Source organism: Crocodylus siamensis, chromosome 2, assembly GCF_052110815.1.
Source record: "Crocodylus siamensis isolate JL-2025a chromosome 2, ASM5211081v1, whole genome shotgun sequence".
Classification (NCBI taxonomy): Eukaryota; Metazoa; Chordata; order Crocodylia; family Crocodylidae; genus Crocodylus; species Crocodylus siamensis.
The window spans coordinates 213,666,404-213,693,459 of NC_143396.1; positions in this window are offsets into that span (position 1 = coordinate 213,666,404).

The following is a 27,056-nucleotide window of genomic DNA, read 5'->3' on the forward strand; positions in this document are numbered from 1 at the left end:
CTCCCACTGGGCAGGAGCCAGTGAGTGCAGGCTTTTTCAGGTTTTTTTTAAAGGGCCAGGAGCTGGGGCAGGTGTGGAAGCCAGGGGGGCTGGGGAAGTGAATAGGGATTTGGGGCTTCATGGCAGTGGGAACTGCCCTCCCGCTGGGCAGGAGCCAGTGAGTGCAGGCTTTTTTTTCTTTTTTTTTTTTTGAAGACCTGGGGTGGGTGGGGCAGCCGTTGAAAGCAGGCAGGGGATGGGGCCTATGTGATTCAGAGATGCAGCTGATTCAGCAGCCTCCAAATCAGATTCGGCTAAATCAGTTTGGGACAGTGATTTGAATCGCTGAATCAAATCACTGTTCCCTGAATCAGCCGAATCCAAGTCCAAAGCAAATACTAGTCGCTTCACACAGGCCTAATACTTAACACAGTCCAGTCTGTGATGATTTCTTGTTTCTCAATTTCCCATTCAAATTTGTTTCTGAAGGTTTGCTGACTGAAAACAGCCATCCTCAGTAATGGAGTGTCCTGGGTGGTTGAAGTGTTTTGCCACAAGCCTTTGTGTCTTTCTGCAGCTGATGCCAGATTGGTGTTCATTCATTCTGTCATGTAGGGATTGTGCCCATCTATTCAATGAAGACAGTAGAAGGAGGCTGTATGGCAGGGGCCGGCAATTATTTTGGGTGGAGGGCTGCTTAACCACTTTTGGCAAGCTGTTGAGGGCTGCATGGGTAGCCCTGATCCCTGGTCCCAATTTCTTGGGACCAGTGTCTCAGGGCCAGCACCTGCAGGGCCCAGAGTGGTGCACAGGCTGGCAGGGGTCTGTGGAGCCAGGCTGGGCTGTACCAGCAGAGAGAAGGGAAGCTGGCCCAGAGAGTCCCTGCCAGCTGGGAACCTGTACTCCTGCCACTCTGCTCTGGGCCCTGCCAGCGCTGACCCTGGGACACCACTGTAGACCCCATGTACCCGCTCACTCCCAGTGCTACCCCAACCCCATGGTACAGGCCGGGGGCAGCATGAAGCCCTGACCCCCTGCTCCCCAGCAGGCAACAAGCTGGTGCTAAGCATAGGAAAAAGTGACCCCTCCCCTCCCCATGGCTGGTGCTCCCTGCTGCAGCTGATTGCAGCCTGTGCAAGATTGTCCTAAGCAGGCACAGGCAGCCCGACATGGGCTGCAAGCAGCTGCAGCATGGGGCACCGGCCATGGGGTGGGGGAGGGGCCACTTTTCCCCGTGTTCAGTACCAGTTTGTAACCTACCCCCGCAGCCAGCCTGGACCTCATGCCTGCTCCAGGCTTGACTGTTGGGGCTGCTCCAGGGCAGGAGCAACTGCAGCCCCCCCACTCTGCTTGCCATGCCAGGCGGTGTTTGCCACCACTTCCTCTGGGCTGCCCAGTGTGCGAGTTCCAGGCAGGCAGCAGCAACAGAAAACACTGCCTGACAGGGTAAGCAGGGGGGCCACAGCTGCTGCTGCCATGTGTAACTGTGACAGACAAGCCTGGAGCTGGCACGGGACCCAAGCTGGTAGTGGAGGTGGGTTACAAGCTGGTGCTGAGCATGGGAAAAGCAGGGCCTTGCCTGCCCCGTGGCCAGTGCCCCATGCTACATCCACTCACAGCCCACATGGGGCTACCTGTTCCTGCTCAGGGCAGCCCCATCCAGGCTGTGAGTGGCTGCAGCAGGGAGTGCTGGCCATGGGGTAGGGGAGGGGCCACTTTTCCTGGGTACCTACCCTGCCTGGAGTCCTCCTCCCCCCTCCCCCCCTTAACTGAGTTTCTGGTGTGGTATAGCCACATGGTCCCTGCTGGGGCTTCTGGCTTGGAGGGTCGGGCTGGGTGGGCCCTGCTGTTTTGGGAGCCTGCCAAGCTTCCACTGGGTCTTACTAACCCTGGTTTCTGTCATTTTTGACAGGAACCAGACAGATAAATATTAATTTTCTAAATTTTTTAAGGGTAAGGGCTCTGTAGACTGGATAGAATGGCCTCAAGGGCCATATTTTGCCCACCCCTGCCCTAGGGTGCCAGGGCATAAGATTGGTGGACAGTGAGTGCGTCTGTAGAGCCAAAAACGCACTGAATGGATCCAGGCAATGCCATGATGACATGAAAAACCTGCCAATAATATCTCCAGTATGGAGATATCTTCACAATACAATACATATCTCGTGGAAAATACATGGAGACACTAAGCAACAATTGTGTACCAGAATGAGAGCACACAAAATATCTATTAAAGATAAGAACAGAACAACACCTGTCTCCAATCTCTCAGGTCTGATTCTCAAAGGGAATTTACAAACCACTTTTCACAGATGGGCCCATGAACTTCACTTAATCAACCTCCTAGGTACAGAAACTGATGGACTTAATATAGAAATTGGATTTATGACGCACTACAACCGGCCAGACATCTGACTCCCAAGGTACCTCTCCACTTTTACCTGTGCTGCTACATCCTCCTTCCCTCCCTATCCCAGCCTGTCCCCCACTCCCTAATGCCTCCATTTCCATTTTAACTGCCTGGCTTTCATGCCTGAATTGCATGCCACCCTCTGGCTTCTTTACTATTCCTTCCATCCAGGAACAGCACACACACCAACTGCAGGTGCTTCCTCAGCCTGACAAAGGATTTTTCAATCTGAAAACTGGCATTCCAGGCAGCCAAGCTGAGCTCACGTGGAGCCTCACAACTCCACTGCAACCAGAAAGCCTCAGGCCTGTCTAAGACTTGATGGGTCTGGGCTTTTCCCAGCTGGGACTGTGTCCATGTGTGTGATGGCTGGAGGTTGGCACCTCCAACCTACCTTTCACCAGGGGTATCCTCGGTCCTGGCATTTCCTGGGGCTGCCATGCCACCGGCAGTCCCATCAGGCTTCTCAACCCTGGCAGGGTGCAGTTTTAGTGGTCATGCCCAGGACCTGGGGTCTCCTCCTTCCCAATAGCCCCAGCCCATACCTCCAAGTTTGTCCTGGCATGAGAGCTCAGCAGGGACATTTTCTTCCCCTGCTGGCTGGTGATGCAGTGAGTGCCCCTTCCAGCTCTGAGAGCATTAAATGATTTTTAAAAAATGAAAAAAGGAAATAGGTACAGATGGAGTGAGGAGGGTGACATTCACTCTGTCTATACCTGGAGCTTGGGAAACCCCAGCAGTGGAAGGTTCACCTTGAGGAACACCAGCTGCTCCACCAAACCAGGATTCAAAGAGGTGTGATAGGGTGTCACTACATCACCAGAATTGCTGAATACCCTCTCACTCAGAACACCAGATGATGGACAGGACAGATGTTCCCAGACAACTGTGGCCAGATCCAGTCACATCTGGCTGCGGCTTATGCAGTAGGCCAAGGGGTTGCACCACAGTGGCTCCACATTCTTGGTGACATAAGCAGCCATCAAACCCTGAGCGCTACCTGCCTGATGTTGGGGTTTGGTACCTTGGACCCCACCATGGAAGCCATGCTCTAGGCCCATACCATGGAAGCCATGCTCTAGGCCCATACTGACAGCACCTGTGGTGGAGGAGGGGACTGGCTGGTGGATGGCATGCTAGCATGGTACAGTGGATCCCCCTCTTCCACATCCCCCCACCTCTGCCATTCTGCCTCCCTAACTCTTCACCACCACCTCTGTCCACAGATCCTGGCTTTGGCTGCTGCATACACTGCCCTTCACCCTTGGATCACACATGGATCATACTGGACTGCAAGGGATCAAGCCATTTCCTGATGCCCTCCTTCAGCCGCCTCACCAGTACCTGCACATCTGGTGACAGCAGTTTACCCCAGCCAGGGACACTGATCCCCTGGAAGCTCTCCATTTGGCTCTGAAGTTCCCTTACTACAGGAATCACCTAGCTAAGGAGGGTATCACCAGTGCTGAGGGTCTCGGTGGCCTCGAGGAATGGCTTGAGGACCACCAAGATGTGGGAGATGGTACTCCGCTCAGCTCTGTTAAGGGGATCTTGCCCCCCTTGATGATCCAATGGAAGTAGCCTGCCACCTTCCTGCATCTGGAAATGAGTTTCCTGGTGGTGCTGGCACCATCACTAGCAGCCCTGTCCCCCTCCAAGGCATCCATGACAATGAGATGGAACTTGTGTGCCACACAGCAGATGTCAACAAAGTTGGCATCACGGACCACCTTGACCATATTGGCCAATTGTTGGTGGCCATGAAGCCATGGGTGAGCTTGCTTTGCCCAATGAGCCATCCCTGCACCAAGCAGTTCATGGTCCCCATGATATTTGTTGCCGTGTGGGACTCATCCGTCACCTTGGCTTGAAGGAGAGCACACTGATGGCCTGACTGATCACACCAGTGCCCTGAGGGCGAGGTATGCATGATTTCCTCCCTGGCTGCTCCAGATATCCAAGATGAAGTGTAAGCCACTTGTGGACCTGCCTTGCACACCTCCTCCCTCAAGTACTCCCTGCATACCTCATACAGGGAGGGTACCACTATCCTGTTGACAGTGGTGTATGTGGGCACTTTGTATGATGGGGCGATGAGCACCATGAGCTGTCTGATACCTGGCCACTCAACTAAGCAGAAAGGTTGGCCATTGACAGCAAGCATCTCCCCAATGCTCTGGGTGATTTTGCTTGCCCTTGTAATGCACCCCCTTTTCTGTTCATCTTTCCCTCACTGTTTCAAGGTGGCCTGATTCTGCTTTTAGGGAACAGGGGCATTGGAGTGAGAAGGGGACTAAGGCTGAGGAGGAGCAAGGGCAAGGGGGTGGTGCCTGTGGAGATGTGTCAGCATCCCTGTGGTGCTTGTGTTTTGTACCCTTGCCCCATCTGGCTTTGGCTTAGCAGTGCAGGCAGATAGCATTTGTGGGATCACCTGCCAGCTCAAAATGATCCCAGACCACACTGCCTGCTCGCATCTGGGACGCAGGTGCATGTGTGGATGCTGCAATTTCCCCCTCCTCATCAGATAGAGACACAGCAACAGGAGGAGAGGACTCAGATGAGCCATTTGCCTCTGTACCCTCTATCTCAGCCTCCTCTGAAGTGCCTTCTGGGGAAGGAGGCCTATCTCTCAGGGAAACTTGAGGTCTGTGGATCACAAACTCTGCTAATTCTCCCTCCTTCCCCAGAATTTCCCTTTCTAGGGCACCGAGATCCAACTCCAGCTCTTCCTCTGGCACTGGAAGGCTCAGCATGGGAAGTGAAATGGGGGTGGAGGAGACTGTCAGTTTGGTGCTGCTGCTTGTTGTCATGGTGGTGGTAGTGGGGGTTATGGCTGGTGCTCTTGGAGCGGATGCAGACTTAGGCACAGGCAGTGGCACTGCCACCGCTCCTCTCTCTTTGCTGCCTGTATAACTAGTGGAAGCCTCATACCTGCTTGTTGTAGCAAAGAGAGGCTGCATCTCAGTTTGGGGTTGGGGAACTTACAGCTCTCCCTCTACCCCGTCTTCCTCCCCTCCCTGAAGGCATTGGTGATGTGTAGGGGATGCTTGCAGGTGCATGCACATCCCCTGAGATTGGCTGTTCACCCCCTAGAAGTGCCAGCCGTGAAACTGGAAGTGCCAGTGAAAGTGCGCTTCTGGTTTTGCCGCTGGTGGTTCCACACTTGGGGATCGGCCGCTGGGGGACCCTTCCCCCAGTCAGCAATCTGAAGGCTTGCCAGCCTAAAGGCTTGCCAGCTGCCTTTCCAGCACACTTCATTGTGTGTTTCATAGTGTCTTGTCTTTGCCTTGGTGTGCTGAAAAATCTCTCTCATCTTCTGTAATGTTATCAATCTGATTTATGTAATATGTGTAGATATTAAGATAATCATTTTATGTGTATTTATGTAATGTATGTTTCTTTGTATATATGTATTTATGTCATAAATAAATAAAATATATAAATGTATGTATGTGTTTTTCCTAAATAAATTGTATATTATAATATATAATATAATTATGCTGTGCTTCCCTGCACAGTGAGGGAATACACACTGTGAGAGAAAGCATAGATTTGAAAAGAATTAATATAGACTAAACAAAAAGATGATTTTGGGGGAGGAGTAAATTGAAAGGAATCAATCAATTAATATAATAATAACAACATTAAAGGTTATAGAAAGAGAGCAAAAAGTATTGCTGAGTCCCACTTGCTGGGCTAACAAGCAGGAAATGAATGGTAGCCTTTGTTGTCCAACGCTGCTGAGCTTCTGGAAGACAACTCAGTAACTGAGCCCAAGGCAGAAAGCAGCCCAGTTCAAACAGTGCTGCTTTTTATGCTGTTATGCCATCCCTCCCCCAGAGCACTGCAATTGGAAGGGACCTTAGGGAACAATCACAGTCACTGGCCAGCTACACAGTCAATATCAGAGTAGTCCTTCTCCCATTTTCCCCCCTCCCTCCCCTTACTTTCTGTTTCCCTGCAGGCAAGCCCACCTTCAGCTTTGAAACTTGAAACATTTTGAAACTTTTAAAATGTTTTGACTGTCCTTGTTTCATTTGAGGCTGTTTTGAAGCCATTCTTTTTTATCTTACTGTTTTGAGCTCAAAACAAGTCAAAACAGGGCTGAAACGAAACAGCTGGTGAAATTTCACACAGCCCTACTCTTCAGAGGGCCTTGTTACACCTTATGTTGTGAGCTGCACAAATGTTGATCAGTGAGTTCTAGCTTGGAGTTTGGAACAGTTGTACCCTTAGTTAGAAACCTTTTCTGACTGTCCCCTACCTGCACAGCTGTGACTTGCCACTAGAGGCCTGGTGAGCAGGGACAAGACTAGGAGTTATAGCTATGTGTTGTCACTAGAGGGCTGGTGAGCCAGGACAGGCTTCTCTATGGTCAGGGGTGTAAGAGATCTTGAGATCCTAGATGAATTCAACTTGGGCAACACATTTGTGATGAGTGGCCACACCTTAATGGAACCCAAGAGGGGTTGTGTGGATCAGAGAGAATCCTGACCTGGAGTGGCATAACTTTGAACCACATAATGAGCTCTTAAAACCATTTCAAGGTGTTAATATACAGACAATCCAAGGGTTAGGAGTTCCAGGAGCTGCTCAAAATTACTGTGTAACAAGGCCAATAGTAATTTTGGAAGCCCTGTCATTTTTGGCTGGTTGATTTTTTTACATTGTTGACCTCTAAAACATGCCATTAACATCAAAATAATGGTAACATAAAAGAATAAACAAGCAAATGAAAGCTAAGTATTCTTTTTTCCAATTGAGTGGGAGAAAAGATGGAGACAGCCAAAGATTAAGCTGCTCATAAATAGGTTTGAGTACACTGGCCTCCCTCCTGATTTTGAGGATCTAAATTGAAGTTGGGGACTGCAAAGTATCTAATTACCTGGAAATATATTATGTGAATAGGTATGCAGTGTGAGAGCTGTCATATAACTAGAATTTTGTGATGCTAAAAATGAACCTGAAACTGAACCTAAAACTGTGCCTCTTTGGTCTCGAGGACTTTTCATTATATGGAAAATGAAGGCCCCGATTACTGAACCTCAATCCAGGTAGTGAAGGTAACCTGCTCAGCTAAATTCCAGTTAAAAATCTGTAGGAATTTATTTCAATAGTAACGAAGCCAAGCACAACTTTCTAAAAGTTTGGCATTTCCATTAGTTTACAGAAGAAAACAGAATAAAAAGTTTGTTGGTATCATTTCAGTCCTCTCCACTGCTCCATTTCCTACTCATTCTTTTGTCACTTATCTGAGAAAAGACCGTGAGTAAGTAGACCCCAAACATCTGAATTAGTATTTCAGGTCCTCTCATGCCACACATTGTTCAAAACTATTTAAACTTACTTCTATTTCCTGGAATATCACCTGAGAGAAAGGGGATAGTGGCTGGAAGTGCAGCTGTTCCATTTCCTTTTAGTTTTCCAGCTAGCTTTATCAATTTCTATAATTTTCATACAAATGAAGTTATATATTGCAGGGGTATAAGGAAAGATGCATGCAAAATAAAACTATTGTTTATATGCATATTTTTGTTAATAAAAATCAGAAATTATCACATTAAACCAGTTGACTTCCATATAGTTTTAATGTAAAACAAAGCTAAATTACCAACAGTGAACTGAAATACTCCTTGCCAAAGTTTAAAAAAAGGAACAAGTGAATACCTCTTCCCAAACCTGCCCCCACAAAAACTAAACTAAACTAAACTAAACTAAATCAATCTGAGCTGAGATTGTGTCTTATAAGCCACCTCCTCAGTGGTAAAATATGTCAAGAGAGTAATGTATATTGTTAGGATCATTATTGCCCACAGAAGTCTCCCCTATTTCTGGCTTGGAACTGAAAGGCTGCAAAGTCATACATTATTTAAACAAAAGACCACTGACACATCAATGAAATGTTCGTAGCTGCTGGAAAAATTTGCACACAAGTGCCCTTGTATGCTACTGTTTCAACCAGACTGCAGAAAGATGCTCTCAGCTCACTAAGTATCTGACATTTACAATTTATGGAGCACTGAGAAATATTCTTTTAATAACCCAAGGCAAAGTTTAGGTTTGAAGGTTAGGTTAGGTTTAGTTCCTGCTTTGAATGGGGTTGGACTAGATGACCTGCCCAGATCCCTTCCAACCCTAATTTTCTATTAATCAAACAGAAGTCGAATAAGTCTTACTTTTACCATTATGGCTTACACATTGCTTTGTTGCAAGTTCTTCTGCCATTTTATAAACTTTCTTAGAAGCAAGAAAGAATTTAAATTTTAAAAGTTACAATCAGGAAGAAAAAATATTCCTATTAAATCCTTTTTGTTTAATTAGTTATGCCTTAGGGCCTTGTTACATGGTAATTTTAGGCGACTCCTAGTGCTCTTAACTCCTAGATGGCCCACACATTATCACCTGAAACTAGTTTTAAGCACTTATTGGGCAGCTCAAAAGTTATGCCACTTCAGGGTAGGATTATCTTTGATCCATATTACCCAGTGTTAGACCTTGACTCCATGCAGTGCCCAGTGACTAGGGAGACAATGGATCGATGCCATCATGCATCACCTGCACACATTGCTCGTCAACAGCTTTATTAAAAATGGAGACAGCTTTGGATTAGCTCCAACAAACCAGGAAGCCACCACAAATATTAGTTCTTTCCATATTTATTCACCTTGGTTTATGCTTATTAACATTTACCCCACCTTTGTTTCTCCTTTGTTCCACCCTTAGCCCGTCCCATTTTAAGCTCTGCCTCTGTTTACTGTTTGTTTCATTAGCATGGAATAGCCTGTATTTCACTTTTTTACATGTCTTTTTGCTATAAGCATATGCCTAAGACCCTGAACCCTGCTTCTTTCAGTCACATGGGTGGACTTCGACCAAAGCCTGGAAGCTTCTGGAGGCTTCTTTACCGATCACCATCAACCTTTTCGCTTATGTTTATCTTGGATTCTGTTACCAGTTACATGTTGTCTTTCACATTCCAGTCTGTTTTTTCAGTCTCAGGTTGTACCATCTCCACATTCCTAAGACTTCACCACATTCACAGCACACAGACTTACACAGATTCACTTGCTGCTTTTTTCAGAAAATGGTTGACACAGTTAGGACGGCTACTTATCAGAAGCAAATGGTGGCTTAACATAAGCATTCATAAGCAAAATCTGTTTTATCTTCTAACGATAGTCAGTGGTCTGCCTTCTATTTTTTTACACAATGAACTGTGTATCTTACAACATTACTATATTATTAGGAACATGCTTGTCTAAGCATCTTGCAATGTTACTTCTAACATATCATTCTGCCTTGTAGTTAGCAGCTTTCTAGGCCACAGGTCATAGCCTTTTTATTCAGCTACAAATCCAATGCTCCCCAAGATCCAAATACAGTCACCCTAACACCCAGCTCATGTTACACTAAGGTATAGTCACTGTGGGCTACACTTTAGTGTAAACACCCCCCCCCCAGTGCCTCAGATTGGGCTCACTGCCCCCACTTTGCCCTCCCCAGCACCCCAGATCCCCACTTATTATCTACCAACTTGCCCCCCTCTGCACCCCTGCTTACTGGTGACTGCTTGCAGTATCTGTCCCAAGGAGTAGCCAATGAAGGGTTAAACTGCTGCCAGAAGAGCAGCAGCAGCAGGACCAGAGCAGGCTAGTTAACCCTTTCTTTCCTGCTCCTTTGGGACAGACAGTGCAGGCAGCCACAAATAAGTAATGCCTCAGAAGATAGAGAGGAACCCTGCAAGGCAAGGGGTGAACTCCAGAGGTAAGGGTGCAAAATAGAGGAGGCAAAGTAGGAAGGGTGGACAGAGGGCAGAGGAAAAGCCTGGATTGGGAGGCATGGGGATTCTTACCTTTCAGTCCTCCAAGCTCCTGCTGGCCTGAACCTGTGACTGCTTCAAACTTGAGCTAGCACTAACATGATCAACATAAGATGTAAAAAGACTGGTTTGGCAGTAGCATAGGTATAGTAATAAATTTCGTGCCCTTTGTGGCTGGGGGGTCCAGGGGTCTTCTTGAATGCCTGAGAGTTGGGAAGGGGGAAGATATGCCAAGTGCTTACCATGGACGCTGCAGCTGCTTCTGCAGCATAGGCCACTGCTGCTGTGGTAGTAAGATTCCTGAATATTTGCAGGTGCTCTGATAGCATGGGATCCCCAGGAGGCTGCCACTTGGGCACCTCCATTATATTGCCCATCTCTAGTTATGCTACTCTGCTTTACCACAATGGATTGATTGCAAGACTGCAAGGAAACATTTAAAGTACTCAATCCCCATTTAATACACTGCACGGCTGTGCTCGCCTTGACATTGTCATTTATCTGAAAAAGCAGTTTGCAAGAATCATAATGTTAATCCTAGTATTCTGGCTTGCCACTTATCAGCTACATTTCTGCTGCTGTTTCACTTGGATAAAGATTTTTTTTTTTTTAATTTTGCCCTGTACTATTCTTATTTATTGTAAAACTGCTGCTACATTCCCCTCAAGATAAGGCTGTTTCTCAATGACAGGTAAAGTAATTTCTATATACACCATAATTTCCTCACAGGAATTCATTATTTTTCAAGGTAGTTGGCAATTCTTTATTAAAAGTTTACATAAAGGGACAAAAATATTGTTATTTTAAAAATATATACATTTATGGGAGCTTTTCTGTCTGTACTGATGTTTAAATTGTTCTTTTGTTTTACTCCCCACTTCCCTACAACATGCATGCTTTAAACAGTTCAAAGATTACTTTTAGCTGCTAGTTATATGAAAACTTTATACACACACTATATAACTTAAAGGATCTCTGACTTTGAAGTGCTTGAATGACTGAGAATTATATATAACAGTAAGACTGATGCATCAAACCATATGCTTGAAAACTAGAACATTAGTGCTAAGAGTGTCTAGATATATATTAATTATATGGCTGTTGTCCTATAATCCACCCTGACAAGTAGAATACATACTGTGCCTCATCTGCAAAATACATTGCTACCACTAAAATGCTAACAGTCCAAAGGACCATCAGTTATTTCAAAAGGCATTGCCAAGACTTATTGCAGGAGAGAGAGTATGAAGTGAGGATTGGTTGTAATTGGGTTTAAATATTCATATAGTCTTATGAAACTTTTACAAGCATTCTGAAGTATATTCCATTTAATATCAAATAAATGCATCAAAATCAGTTTGTGCAAAACATGGAAGTCTTGCATATTATGTGAAAATGATATTTTCCACAATTTTGCATCAACCTTCTAAAGGGCCTCTCAACAGAAACATACTTTATTTTTCTACTTCATATCTCTAGTTGTATTTTTTACTATTACTGCCCTCAAGAAGCTATTCCAAGATGGCTGACCTCTACATCTTCCTGAGCCACTCCTCACTTCAGATATGAATATGAATGTTATTTCCCACTTGCCTCCATACAATTCATCTGTGCTACTCCATACATCCAGAACTGTCTCCCATTTTAAATTGCTGGCAACTAAATCAACCTTTCCCATTCTCCTTTTAAAGTCTGCCTTGAGAAGTTTGGGGCTAAAAAGTCTACCTGCTACTCTGCATTTTTATTTCATTGTTTTGTATTGTGCTAGCTTGTGCCTTAGGCTATTTGTTCTACAGGGCTTTGAAATGTTCCTATTTGGCACTGCCCTCTTTCTGTCCTGTATTGACCCTTATTACACTGCGTAAACAAGGCATAATAATAATAAGATAAGTAAATAAGTCCATGAGAAATTCTTAACTTTATTTTATTGTGTGGATATTTATAGAGCGAAAGATTCTCATAAGACTTAAACAGAATCCACAAGAAAAAAATATAAATTCTTATAATGGTGTCTTGGTGGCTGCAAAATGTTTTTATTTGAGTCACCAAAAGTGTCAGAGCAGACTGTCAGCATCGTTAGGGAATTAAATGTTTCTGGTCACATCAGGATTCTTCAGTTGCTGTGGTCCATGCATGCACTATCAGGATAGTATCTGTGATGCTGTGACCTCAACAACTCATTTTAACAAAAAAATGCAGCTTTGCTTTTCAGTAGCAAAAAGCTTGCCCAATTGTATTGTTCACAGACAAGCCTAGACATGGCCAACCAGTACACAGTGACAAATGGATTACTTGTATGCACAATCATAATATGCAATTGCCATGCCCTCCAAGTTCAATGTAAACTATTAAGGACCTTAGATCCCTTTTTATTCACCAATCATAACAACTTCATGCTTCTACCATACACATTCAAGTCCTCACCAATTCCTAAAACATCTTTATCTCACATCATCTACGTACTAATTCTCCCCAGTTAGTGTGACAACCTGCTAGGTAGGGAAACCTGGTTTCCATATCACTTTGGTCTTTGTTCTCGTGTCTTGTACCAACCTTATCAGCTCACTCTCTGTGTGTTTGCCTTGCAAAGTGCATGTAATGACTAACAAACTATTTTTGTGAAAGCTGTCTATGGTATTCCCGGTTCTGTTTTAATAAGGCCTACTTTTAGTTCATGCTGTTAGCAGGACCTCTGTATGATTTGTATATAAACTGATTAATGGGTGTGTTAATTTATGTTCCAGTGAGGCTTACAGTTACTTCAAGATGTCTTATCAGCCCATGCTTTTATGGGACATTGTGGTAAAACAGCCACCAGCTGCAACTGCACACCCGGTCAGCTTTTCTCAGAAAGGGTCTCATGACAGTGCCTCATGCCTCATGACAGTGTTTGAATGTTTGGAAATTCTCCTGGGTCCTGGCCAACATACTTATCTCAGTAAAAACAGGTTGTGCTTGGCTCAACGGTGAATATATGAACTTTAGCTGATGGTAAAATGGCTGTATGATTTTCAGTGTGCATGCCAGCAATGCTGTTTCATGCTGGGCCTCACTCTAGCTGACCGCCATGCACTGAGTGGCTAGGTTCGTGCTGCTGCTGTCCCGCTAGGCCCCCATGCAAGGCTGCTGGGGCTAGCACAGGTGCTGATCACAGCCTCCTTTGCCATGGGCTGGAGTGCACATGTAGGGCCATGCATGGGGACAAATAGTGGCGGCACAAATAATGTGCCACTGCTGTTTGTCCCATGGGAAATGCATGCCCTGCATATGCATGCTTGTGGGGCTGTGCATCAGGAAATTCAGGATGAAGCATTTGTTTGCTTATTAGAAAGCATTCTTTGTAAGTGATCCTACAGTTGAAAAAAAAAAATTCAGGGGAAAGCAGGCAAACCCAGAGACTGACTGTCACTAGGAATTCTTAGAACATACTGGAAAACCTTTCAGTACAGATGCTGTCTTCTGATCCCAGTTTTCAAAAAGCCATCACAGTGGCTTCTGTTACAAATGAACATATGCAAATCCCCCACTCCAAACAGAATTCTGTCCTTAAAAACAGGAAAATTGCCAGAGAATCCATGATATTCATCAGACTTTGCAAGTGTGGTAGTCTAGGCTGTATTTGTATCTCACAAATCTATCACCTTGGAAGGTCTGTAGAATTACATTTTTAAAAAATATTGAAAGGTCCACACACAGGTACTCTATAGCAAAATGTTGCAAAGCATTGCAAAAAGACAATTGCACTATTGTAATTAAATATTTGATTGTGAGGGTTGTCCCTAGCACTGCCTCATGAGTACCTGCCAGTCCCACGCTGTGCCCCTGCACTGGGTGCTGCAGGCAGCTGCCCAAGTCTAGCAGCATTGGGACTGCTGCGTGGAGGCCAAGCAAGCTATTAGACCTGCTGACTTGAATCCACTGTGGGATGAGGCAGGGTGGGTGCTCCAACATCCACATTTACAAGGGGCTATCAGTCTGGAAGTGGGAGTACAGGCATGGCTGGTGCCAGGTCAAGGTATTGCAGGCGCAGTGGGTAACCATCACCGACCAAAACCACTGGTCAGGGGCTGCCTGCAAGTCTATGCCCTTTATGCAGCATATAGATGATATCCTTGCACCCTGGGACTCCAGGCAGCATGGAGACCCTGGCACCATAGAGGGTGCAGCATTCGGGGTGCATTTGACCCCAGTCCCAGAGCGAGAGGGGGCAGTGAGGAGCCCCGGAGCCAAGAGGGCTGTGCTGTCCACATAATCACAGGTGGCCTGCCCAAGTCTCTGCTGCAGCCTGGCACCCATGGCATCACCTGGGGAGGGCTCCTTGGCTTGCTATGAGTCCTTTCTGCCATGCTCCCTGCCCCCAGCATCACTGAGCAGCTCCAGGAACGCAGACCAGTACCTATCTAACCAGCTCATGAGGCCAGGCCAGCTGTCACACTGCTGGCCACCAGCAGCTCCAGCTCCTGCTCAGAGGGCGCCCTGCCTGGGCAGCCAGATGCTCATCTCTGCAACCCATGACACTGCTGGGGGCCGACCCAGGCCACCAAGGATGTCTGCCCCACCCACCTGGTAAGCCCCACAGTGGCGGGAGGGACCTCCACACCCCAGTCCCTGCTTCTGCCTGTGCCCCAGTACCCCTCTCCACCCAACCAGGCTGAGCTTCCCTGGCCCCAAGATTCCTCCCCACAGCATGCAGGGAGGTGGGAGACAGTGGAAAACTTTATTGAGCAGCCTGTTCCCCCACAGCTAGGTGAGCACAGATCTCTCACATGCCAAGGGCACACACACACCACTTGTAAATAGTTAGCATGAGGAAGAGGTTGTTTTGTTGGTGATGGGTGGGGTGGGTGTTGGAGGGGCTCTGTGGAGAGGGAGGGAGGCAGGAGGTGCTCTGTGGGGAGGGGGAGGGGGCACAGGCTTTGTTATGAGAGAGAGAAGAGGAATGGGGTCTGTTGTTGGGGAGGAAGTGGGAAGCGGGGTCTATTTCTGTGGAAGGGAATAAAGTATTTTTCTGAGAACTGTCCACAGTGAGCATGGTGCTAGGAGTGTGCAGTGGAGTCGGGGCTCATGGGTGGCCCTCCAGGCAGGCTACAGTGGTGAGGCCAGCCAGGTGGGCAGTGCACCTGAGGGAGCTGGCAGCAGCCAGACTACCCTGGGTCAGATGGTGGTCACTGTGCAGGGCCAGCACAATGGTAAGCAGGAGCCTAAGGTGTAGGACATTGCTGCCAGAGGATAGAGCAGCCATGGGCACAGGGTGCAGAGGCCACGGCAAGCTGCCCCCCTGCTTTGCACGCTGCTTTTAGCCAGAAAAGTGTCTGGCCAGGGAGCAGCACATGGGACTGCCTTTTGCAGATGGCTGCAGGCAGCTGTGGCTAGAGTCTCCAGCTGCCCCTAGGGCTGGGGAACAGGAAGGCTGTGCCAAAAAGGAGGCGAGTCTTACCAGAAAGTCAAATACCCCAGCAGCAGCTGCTGCTGCTGCTCCTGCTGCCATGTTGCCCCTCCCAAGGACCACCATTCTGGTCCCCACTCTACATCAGTGCCCATGGATGGTGCCCTACTTACCTACCCCCAGTTATGCTACTGTCCATACCAGCATAACTGTTCGCTACATACAGAAAGGCTAGTGACTACTTTTCAGCGACCTAGAAATAAAGCACACAAATAACCTCCTGTTGTTTGCATCCATTTTCCCTTTAGATATGTGAATAGTATCTTAGTTCACTTGCCAAATGCCAAAAATTAGCCATTTTAATATTTACGGTATTTTTAGGGGAAAAAAATGTTGAATTTTATATGAATTTGACTGATGTGAAATTTCATATATTCAGAATAATCCCATTTGCATAGATTTAAATTAGCTGCTTCAACTGGAATAAAAATGAATATAAAGAATGAGGAAATGATCATTAACACTTTTCCCTACAACTATTGAAGGGACTGGAGAAACTTACTAAATGTATTGGGTGTGGGATTGAGCTAGAGGTAGGCATCCAGCACAGATGAAAGTGCAATTCTTCCTCTGCCCCAAGCATTATTTATTTAGTTAATATCCATAATAAATGGAACGGCATGTATAAAGCAGTATCCTTGGTTCAAAATAATTTAGTTCAGGGGTCTCAACCCTCTTGCCCATAAGTCAGATTCAGCCTGTGGCCCCATGTTATTGATTTCATGGGGCTCCCTATGGGTCTGAAAATATGGGAATAGGGGAGCAGTCACACTGACAAATTCCAGACTCGTGGGAAGCGTCAGACCCCATATGCTGGGTCTAGTATCGTCTCTCAGTCCTAGGGTCCAAACCTGGCACATGGAGGCAGTGCCAGGTCACAGGCCCCAATCCCAGTGTGGAAGGCTGGGTGGAGGCAGTGTCAGTTCTCCAAGGCCCAATCCCAGCATTTTCAGCCAGGAAGGCATAGCTCTAGGCCCCCAGGGCTTGGTCCTAGCATGCAGGGCTCTCTATATGGCCTATGGGGACAAAAGCTTGTGGACCACTTGTTTAGTCTAATGTGATTGGAGGGTGCAATTAAATGAGAAGTGAGACAGGAAAAAGAAAAGAAATGCCAGACATACAGAAACTTCAGCTATGAGACGTCAGCAATAAGATTAAACAGTTACATGCATAGTGTATTTGAATGTATATAAAATATATAAAGACCAATTTCTTTCTGTTGATAGTGTCTCTCTGAGCCACTCTATATCAAAAGCAAAAGCTTTTCTAAGCTGGATTTCCTTTTTGTATACAGTGATTTGAGAGGCACGGACTGCTGTTTTGTTCCATGTTTGTAAAGTACCTGTTTGCATAGTACCTAGCACTAGGGGTCCTGGTCTATGACTAGTCAGCAGGCCATGCTACTGCTACTGCTACTGGGACTGCTGCTACTAAAGTTCAGCTAGACTTAAATATGAATTGAAGATGTTTATAAATACAGTAAAAGTCTTGGTTGTCCCTAGTAAGAAGGCCTTAACTCATCCTTCAGAGAGGACCATTATCTGTGTGCTGAAATACTGTATTTTTTTCAGAAACACTGGTTATCTTTAATTTATGTGTTGTAAGTAACCTCAAACAATGCAGAAAATATTTGGATTCCTTCTGTCAGTGTAAGAGAAATATTCCCTAATTACTGCATATGTCACAAGGGGTGAAAACAACAGTGGAACATCTGTGCTAGAGCTGAAAGAGTTTGTAAAAACCTGCTAGGCCAGCAAGTGCTCACTTTCTCTTTCTTGCCTTTTCCCTTTTAAAGCTGAATAAGCTCATTATATAAACTCCTGGGATGAAATTAAGCAAAGGAAACTTAAAGCTGAACATCAAGGAAAAATTCCATTTGTGATAAAATCTATTAGACAGTGAATTAGGTTCCCCAGAGAAATGGCAGAAGTCCTGTTGTTTCAGTTATATAAAGCTAGTCAGGACAAAACATTGAAAAACTTACCACAGAAACAACCCATTCAGCTCAAGTTTCGTGCATCATAGTTTCTATGATTTTAAGATAATCATAACCACACTATGACAATTTACTTACAACATGTTCATTCTTAATCTTGATGCAACACTGAAGTAAAATATGCTCCCATTATTTAATTCAGAAGATCAAAATCTCTTGAAAATTGTTTTATCTTTTATGTTCGTTCTTTATTTCGTAAAACATAGAAGCTAAGTATAGACAGTCAAAAAGCCTGAAGCTGAACTGATTCAGCCTTTTTCAGGTTAGTCTAAGATGCACAAATTAAATTGAAACAGAATTGAACAGACATTTACCTTTGATTCAGGAAATGCAGCCACATGCCTACAGTAGCCCAGGCTTGAAGGCACTGGAGAACAGCTCTCTGGCACATAGTCAGCATGGGAAGTGTGTTCAATTCCTCTTCCTGCTGCCTGAGGTCTCTGGGATTTGTCAAGACTTAAAGCAGCAGGACTCTACAGGGCTGCTCATCACTTCTTCCTGTTTCCAGGTGCTTCTAGGACTTGTAGCCCACAGTTGCAGCCAGCAGTAAGTTTGGGCAGGGGAAAGGCTGTTTAACCCCCATCCCTGGCCCCAGACCCCACCTGGGGTTTGCCTGGGTGGCATTCCCCCCCTGCAGGGTAGACTGCATCCCCAGCCGGGCCTCACCACCGCCCCCGTCAGCCAGCCCTCACTTCTCCAGCTAGGGAGCAGAGTGGTAGGGCCAGTCCTGCTCTCTCAAGCAGACAGCACAGCCCATGGCTGTAAAATGCTGGGATGCTGGGGGACTCTGATTTAACTTGAACCAGGAAGGAGTCTGGGGCAGAAGTTTCATAAACTGGTTTGACCCAAATCAGTTAAGTCTGATACTACATTTAATCAGGTTTATCTTAAACCAGTTTCAGCCATTCTGAAACTGGTTTATGTGCACTGAGTTTCTCTTCTGTTACAGGTTTAAACCAGTTTCTGATCAGTTAAACTGCTTTATGTGCAACTTCTGTCCCTAGCCTAAGTGTGTAGTAAAGTGTTAGGGTGTATTCTAAAATTAGGAATAGAGTATGTGCATGTTCCAGATCAGACCAAGGAGAGAATTACACACACACACACACACATACACACACACGTAATAATACATGTCCCAGATCAGACCATATATATATGGAACTTCCCTTTATTGTTCCACAGGGACATTTATCTCTACCAGTGAGAATATCGCTCTGAAATTCTTACTGGTAGAAAAATAGCACAGGAGCTAAAGTGTACATGTATCCTAGTCTCTCGGCTAGAGAGCTACAAAAGCAAACTCTTCAGCTAGGCAGCACTGAGTTACCCCTTAGAGGAGCCCATTATTTGACATCCTGTCTTCTCCCCTACCTGGAAGTGAGACAGACTGTCAATAAGCAGCCTCCCCCTTTGCCTTGGGCAGCAGACACAGCATATAAAGGCTGCAGAGCCATTAACTGCTGTAGGGGTAGCTTCCCCAGCCCTGGTTCCTGACCCCCAGGGCTTTGTATTCCCCAGCCCTGTCAAGTAGCTAGGCAGTAGGAGAAGCATTTAAAGCCAGGGAGTCAGGAACTAGGAACTGGGCTTGAGGACACCTTCTCAGAGTCTGATTCCCAATCCCTGGGAATCTCCCATTGTTGCAAGGCTGCGCAGACAACCTTGCAGGGAGTGGCACAGATGTCCTTCCCCTGTGACATGCCTCCTCTTTAGAGGGGACACAGAAAAAATTTCCCACAGCTGCAAGGCTGCCCAGAACTGGGCAGTTTAGCACTAGTGACATAGTTGTCCCCAACATGACTCTGGTTCTACCAGGAGATGAGCAGGGGGAGGTTGGAGGGGGCACATGGAACCTTGAAGCTGGAAGAGAATTGCACCCTGCCTCCCACTTGCCATCCACTGGAATTGAAGAAGTGCACCAAGGTGGGTGCTCTTCATTCGTGGTAGGAGAGAAGTGTACAAATGTTCAAGTTAGATTGGGAGGAGGAATTTCTTCCTCATAGGAAGAACTGACCTAACTTCTTGCAAAGAGCCATTTTTCTTCTGGAAGGAAGCCATTGAACATCTCTGTGCTCTCCTTTTTTGTGAAGGAAAAAGGCTTTTCTGTTAACAGAAATGAAAATTTTGTATATTGTATCTGTTTCCTTTCCAATGGAGATGTGATCTGCTGATGGTGCATACAATTGTATCGTAAACTGTTTAGCCAGTAGTGTGTGTATTTAGCACCTCTGCCTAGCCTCCTACACAGAATGAGCTGTTCTTCTCTTCTTACCCTTGTATTCCACTTAACTGTGATTTGTCTTGCTGGTGCTTCCTCGGCATGCTTTTAGGAAAGCATATTGCACTTGTGCCCCAAGAAATTTAAATTAATCAAGTACACACCTTACATATATCCTCTTTTATCATTGTTATATATCTTTTTACAATATATTTTGAGTCTAAATATCTCATGGCTATATCATCATTGACATACAAGTCCTTCAGTTGTGCTACTGTCTTTTGTCACAAAATGATGGAGTACGATAAAGAAATGAATTGTTCATTTTGCATCCTCTGTATATCTCCTAGTTAGCTACCATGAGACCATTTTTAATTTGAAATTCATTGTTGTATCGAGCATAACATTGCTTCTTCTTAACATAGGGGGAAAAAAAAACAATTTCATGCCTGGAACACTTGGGTTTTTTTCTCATCTCTTTTTCAGTGATTCTCTAAATGTCCTTAAGCAATTTACTGAGACTTGAAACTTCACTGTTTAGATTTAAATGTTCTATATTAAGCACCTGATAAAATGGCCTGCATTTTCAAGATTCTAAGTAATCTGGATGCTCAGGATTTCAGAATATCCAGTACTTGTTTAAGAGCTTACATATAAAAGTAGTCACCTAACTTTAAGTTCTCAAATTTGAAAATGTCTGTCAACATAGCTATTTCATAGATTTCATAGACATTAGGGCTGGAAGGGACCTCAGAAGATCATTGAGTCCAGTCCCCTGCCCCAGGAGCAGGAAGTCACCTGGGGTCATAGTATCCCAGCAAGATAAACATCCGAATTTCTCTTGAAGGTGTTCAAAGTAGGTGCTTGAACCACATCTGATGGCAGGCTATTCCAGACTTTGGGGGCTCGGACAGTAAAGAAGTTCTTCCTTATGTCCAGCCTGAAATGGTCTCGCAGTAGTTTATAACCATTCAACCTTGTCATCCCTTGGGGCGCTCTGGTGAACAAACGTACCTACCCCCAGATCCTGGTGAGCACCTCTTAAAAACGTATAGGTGGCCATCAGATGGCCCCTGAGCCTGCGCTTTTCCAGGCTGAAGTGTCCCATAGCTCTCAGTCTCTCATCATAAGGTCTGTCTTCCTGACCTCTGATCATGTGCATGGCTCTTCTCTGGATTCTCTCAAGCTTCTCCACATCCTTTTTGAATTGTGGAGCCCAAAACTGGACATTGAAGGCTCATGTTCATCTTGTGGTCAATCATGACACCCAAGTCCCTTTCATCCATAGTGCTAGCCAGTGTAGCACTGCCAAGCCTATAAGCATGCTGCAGATTTCTCCTCCCAAGGTGGAGAACCTTGCATTTTTCAGTGTTAAACACCATCAGGTTCTCATCCGCCCATTTCCTGGTCCTGTCAATGTCAGCCTGGATCACCCTCCTAACCTCAGGTGTGGATGCTCTACCCTAAAGTTTTGTATAATCAGCAAACATGGCCAGTCTGCTTCTGACACCAATGTTGAGATTATCCAGTGGACTACATTCTGGCCAGTCAGGTATGCAGCTGTATATGTACATATAGTAATGACATACTATATGTACATGTTACATATGTAGCAAAATTACTTCTACTTTAACTCTGTTTCATGCAAGGTCAAATTAGGGTGCCTATCGTGTATGATTGCAACCTCATGCAGAGTAACCAATCAGAAAGGTGATACATGTTCTCAAGCAGCAGCTTCCTCTCCCCTATTAATGTTACAAAAGCATGTTTGTCCATATCCAAATATGACCGTCCTGGATAAGTTTTAACCTTATTCAATGTAGAATTCTTTTCATTAGACTAATTATTAAAATTTGAAATGTGATTGATTTATACAAAGGACCTGATCAAGACCAAAACACATGGTGGTTTGGGTTGATTTTGGTTGCACTATTATATGGATAAAGATTGGAGTAATGTTTGAATCCTAATCACACCCATTCCTAATGCCTGTATTTATTTGGAATGCTAAGGAGCATTTTTCAGAACAGTCTACATTGATCATTTAAATCAAGAGTGTCTAGAAAGCTTGGTCCCATTTTACTAATGCTAATTTTGCTAATATAAAACAAAACATGCAATCTTAAATTAGACATGTCAAGAAATGCCATTTACTAAGGGATGATCATACTCTAGCTATTATATATAGAAGGGATTAGAACGTTTTGGTATCTCAGACACCACAAAGATTAAACACTTGTATTCACTGTTTTTGATACATCAGCACTTCCTTGTCTTCCACCATGAAATTAGATTGACATGTCCTTTCAGGGTTGACCCATCCAGTCATAAATCAGTATTCACACAATACTTTCATTGCACTCAGCTGCCAGGCCAAATTTTTCACCTCTCTACTACAGAAAGTACATTTGGGTACATATTTTAAGAACTCTCTAAACCCATTGTAGCATCCTTCTCTTGTTTTGGAAGTCTAACCCTCCCCCCCCCCCCGCCCCCCCGCATCATTGTATATTTTCTGTATTTATTTCAATGTTATGATTCCATTTAGCTCTACAGATATCAAAGTGATTGGATTAATATGATTGTAATTTGAAATAAATATGGTACATATGTATATAAACACCATGTATATGTATATAAACACTAACCTACACATATGTATATAAACACTAACCTACATGAACTCCAACAAATTAGAAAGGCTGAAGGCTCATTCATAAATATTTTAGGAGCAGGGAAGGAAGATTAATAACAAACTGCAAATAAGATTGACCATTCAGGTTTTAATATCTACCCAAGTGATATGCATAACAGAATAGCAAGGAAAAAATAAAGGTTAAACAAGAACCAACATTCAAATTAGACTTAAAATTCAATTTAATCTAAGTTAAACATTTTAGTGTTTAACTAAACCAATGTACCAAATTCTCTCTTACCTGTAAATTATTTACAGAAACAAACTATCAGGGATTGATATTTTAATTGCTAAATTGTAAATCAGGTGTAGCCCTATTGAAATTACTGAGATTCGATTAGGCTTGTATGGTATTTTTTTTATATAAATGGATCTAATTTATTACTCCAGAAATTTTAATCTTTATTTATAGTGTGTCAGGGGGCCTACTCAGGGCTGGGTCTCATCCTCACCCTGCCCACCTGTCTCTGGGGCAGTCTGGCTTGTCTCATCTACCACAACCTGTTGTATACAAATCTGGTGTAAACATGTGGAAAGCTGCCAATTTAGTGCCCCAATGCCTAGGGCATTATACATGGCTCCAGCCTCCCCTATACCATGTACCATGCCTTGCAGCTGGCATCCACTATGTGGCTTCAGCCCCACAGTTGGCTGCAAAATCTGGTATTTGGACCCCGACTAGATCCCTCCTAATCTGGCAGACTCAGTCCCCGCTGCCGGGCTGTCACTCCCTAGACCTCTTTCCCTTTCAGGCATAGCTTCTCTCTGGGACTTTTGGCCACACAAGCCCTGGCCCACCTCAAGGCCAGTCAGAACCCCTGATCTCCTGGCTCTGGGCAACCCTTGCAGTAGGTACTGTAGCCTTTTTGCCCATCCTCCTCCAGGGATTTGTCAAGCCACGCCTTAAAAATCTCCAAAGATTGAGATGCCACCACCTCTTTAAGTAACCTTTTCCAGTGCTTCACCACTCTCTTAGTGAGAAAGTTTTTCCTAGTATCCAACTTAAATCTCCCTTGCTGCAATTTGAGACCATTGTCCCTTTTTCTGTTATCTGTCACCACTGAGAACGGTCTAGCTCCATCACCTTTGGAACCACCCTTCAAGTAGTTGAAGGCTGCTAGCAAATCCCAGTTTTCTAGGATATCTATTTCTATATCTATATTTATAGTTGTATTTCATTTTAATCACAACAAATGTGGATTTGGGTTTGTTTGTTTTTTCCAGTCAGAAAATTTTGTACACATCCAGCTTTTCTAAATAGTCCGTAACCTGTTCTTTCACCCCTGAAAGCTGCTCACCTTCTCCCCAAACTCTGATGCCCAGTGCAGTAGTCTGGAAGCTGATTTCCTTGTGAAGACTAAGGTAGAAAGGGGATTAAGTACTTCAGTCTTTTCCTCCTCATTTGTTGTCGTCAGGTTGCTTCCCTCATTCAGTAAGGGACCTACACTTTTCCTAATTTTCCTTTTGTTGCTACCATACTTGTAGAAAAAAATCTTGTTACCCTTCACATCCCTTACTAGCTGCAGCTCCAAATGCACTTTAGCTTTCCTGACTTCATCCTTGCATGCTCAAGCAATATTTTTATATTTGTCCTAAGTTGTTTGTCCAAGCTTCCAGTTCTTGTAAGCTTCCTTTTTGTAAACTTCCTTTTCCTTCCTTAAGCTCACTGAAGAGTTCTCTGCTAAGCCAAACTGATCACTTGTCACATTTGCTGTTTTTCCTGCACATTGGGAGTGTTTGTTTCTGCACCCCCAATAAGGTTTCTTTAAAATGCAGCCAGTTCTCCTGAACCTTCTTTCCTCCTCTGATTGGCCTCCCAGGGGACCCTACCCATCAGTCCCCTGAGGAAGTCAAAATATGCTTCTCTGAACTCCAGAGTCCATACTCTGCTGCTCTGCTCTATTCCTTTTATCAGGATCCTGAACTCAATCATCTCATGGCCACTGCTGTCCAGCTTGCCATCCAATTCTGTATCCCCCACCAATTCCTCCCTGTTTGTAAGCAAAAAGGTCAAGAAGAGCTTGACCCTTAGTTGGTCTCTCTAACACTTGTACCAGGAAGTGGCCTTCAACATCTACAAAAACTTCCTGGATTCCCTGTGCAATGCTGTGTTGCCCTCCTAGCAGATGTCTGAGTGATTGAAGTCCCTTATGAGACCCACAGCCTATGATCTGGAAATTTCAACTAGTTGTCTGAAGAAAGCCTCATCTACTTCATCCTCCTGGTCTGGTGGTCTATAGCAGGCACCCACCACAACATCATCCCTGTTGCTCTCCCTTCTGACCTTAACCCAGAGACTTTTAAGAGGCCTATTTTCAGTTTCATACTGGAGCTATGATCTATCATCTAGGTCTATTATATACAGCACATCTCCTCCTCTTCTCCCTTGCCTGACCTGTCTATACCCATCCATGACAGTGCTCCAGTCACACAAGCTATCCCACTAAGACTCTGTTATTCTAATCACATCATAGTTCCTTGACTATGCAAGAACTTCCAATTCTTCCTGCTTGTTTCCCACGCTCTGTGCATTTGTGTACAGACACCTGAAGTGATTAGCTAATTGCCCTACTTTCTCAGAAAAATGCGGCCTTCCATGCTGCCCACTCCTGTTTCTGCTTCCTCCAGGTCCCCTACTTCACCACTTATCTCAGGGTTTTGTTCTTCATCTCCCAGCAAACCTAGTTTAAAGCCCTCCTGACAACTTTAGTGAACCAAAAGGTGCTCTTGCCTGTCTTCATCATGTGGATCCCATCTCTTCCTACCAAGCCTTCGTCTTGGAGCACCATCCCATGGTCAAAGACACTGAATCTCTGCTGGTGACACCACCTGTGCTACCATGCATTGATCTGCATATAATGGAAGGAGGGAAGAACTACAACTTAGGAGGGAGGGAGGGAAGAACTATATCTCAATCTGTTTATGGATTTCATTGGGAAAAGTGCCTGAACTTGAACCCATGTATAAAGAGCTTCCTACACGGCTTCCCAATTTGAGAATTTTATACTGTTAAGCATTTTTTAACTAGGTGTTACATATTAGGCACTACTCCAGGTTTATTTCTCCTTTGTTGCCTCTTGTCTTGTTTCACTGTGACTTTTTAAGAGATAAAATGCATTTTTATTTTCTTGGCTTTTTGATGTGGAGTTTCTCAAATCTCACTTCCTGTTTTTTCCTAAAAGGTACTCTAAACCTGGGCTTGTGGTGTTCAAAATTATTCTAAACCCAAAGTTCTCTTTCCCCCCTTCTTCTTTTCAGTAATGTAGTTTAAACTATCTTATCTTAACAGAACATATGCAGAGTCCTTTTCTTGGATTACCTGGGTTTAAAAGCTAAAGTAGAATAGAGGTATATATCCCAAGACCACAAGCTTTACCTTGCATACCCAAGCCAAAAAGTTTCTTTTGACAAACAGGAGGTGTCAGATGTAAAGCAGCAATGTTGGAAAAGCAGAAAGAAAAGGGCACATTTGGCAACCATGCATTTAGCTTTGGCAGTCATGCATTTAGCTATGTAAATGGTATGCTTATGCTTGCTATTTATTGCCTTGAAATGTCATAGAACTTGCTAACTGTGCAAGCAGCTATTTGTGTTAATTTCAATGCAGAGCAAGAAATACAATTTTATGAACTTCTTATGCAAGTGCTTCTTATTCATGGCATATGAACATTTATGCCTCTAGGTTCTAATATGACGCCGTCACTTTAATATAGTACCATCAGTATAAGATTTGAGCACTGTGGAAATTCGGCTTAATTAAAAAGAAGGATATTTGAAAAAAATATGAACAGAAGCATAAAGGTTACATAGCTAAATGTTCCACTGTTGGATGTTTGTATGCTGTTCAGCTGTTCCAATGGTTCTCTTTGCAGCAGTCAAATAAGAGTGTTATTTCCCAGCAGCATCATTTTGGTGTGGTTGGCAAAGGTTATATCATTCAACAGCCACTTTAAAATGAACCTGAAGGACAAGCTGTAGCAGAGGATGAAGATGGAATAGGTAAAAAGACACAGTCTTATACATTCACTAGGCCAGTATCAAAAAGTTTACAAATACCTTTCTTTGGATTTTTGATGAGCCAGTACCAATTGTTTTTTAATTAGTTTCCTTCTGGGTTTTTTCTTGTCCTGTATAGTTGTTACTGTGCAGTGGTGTCAGCATCACTGTTCGTACCTGCCAACACTACATTGCTGTAGCTATGAGCTACATTGCTGTAGCTCACTGCTATAACTTATCATGTAGATACACCCAGTGCTGATAACATGATATAAAGAAAAAGGTATTGTATATGTGAATTAGGCTCTAGAAGGGTTTTGTCTGGGCTGCTAAACAGTGTCACACACACATGGAAAAGGAGAAAGGGGAAGAAGGAGATGGGGGCAGAATTTCCAGTCTATTCCAAATCACTTAATAATTTTACTTAACACTTTTTTTATCTAGCAACATTTAAGCTTCATAGAACTTGGTTTGCTTGTACTTTGGCTCTTAATTATGTA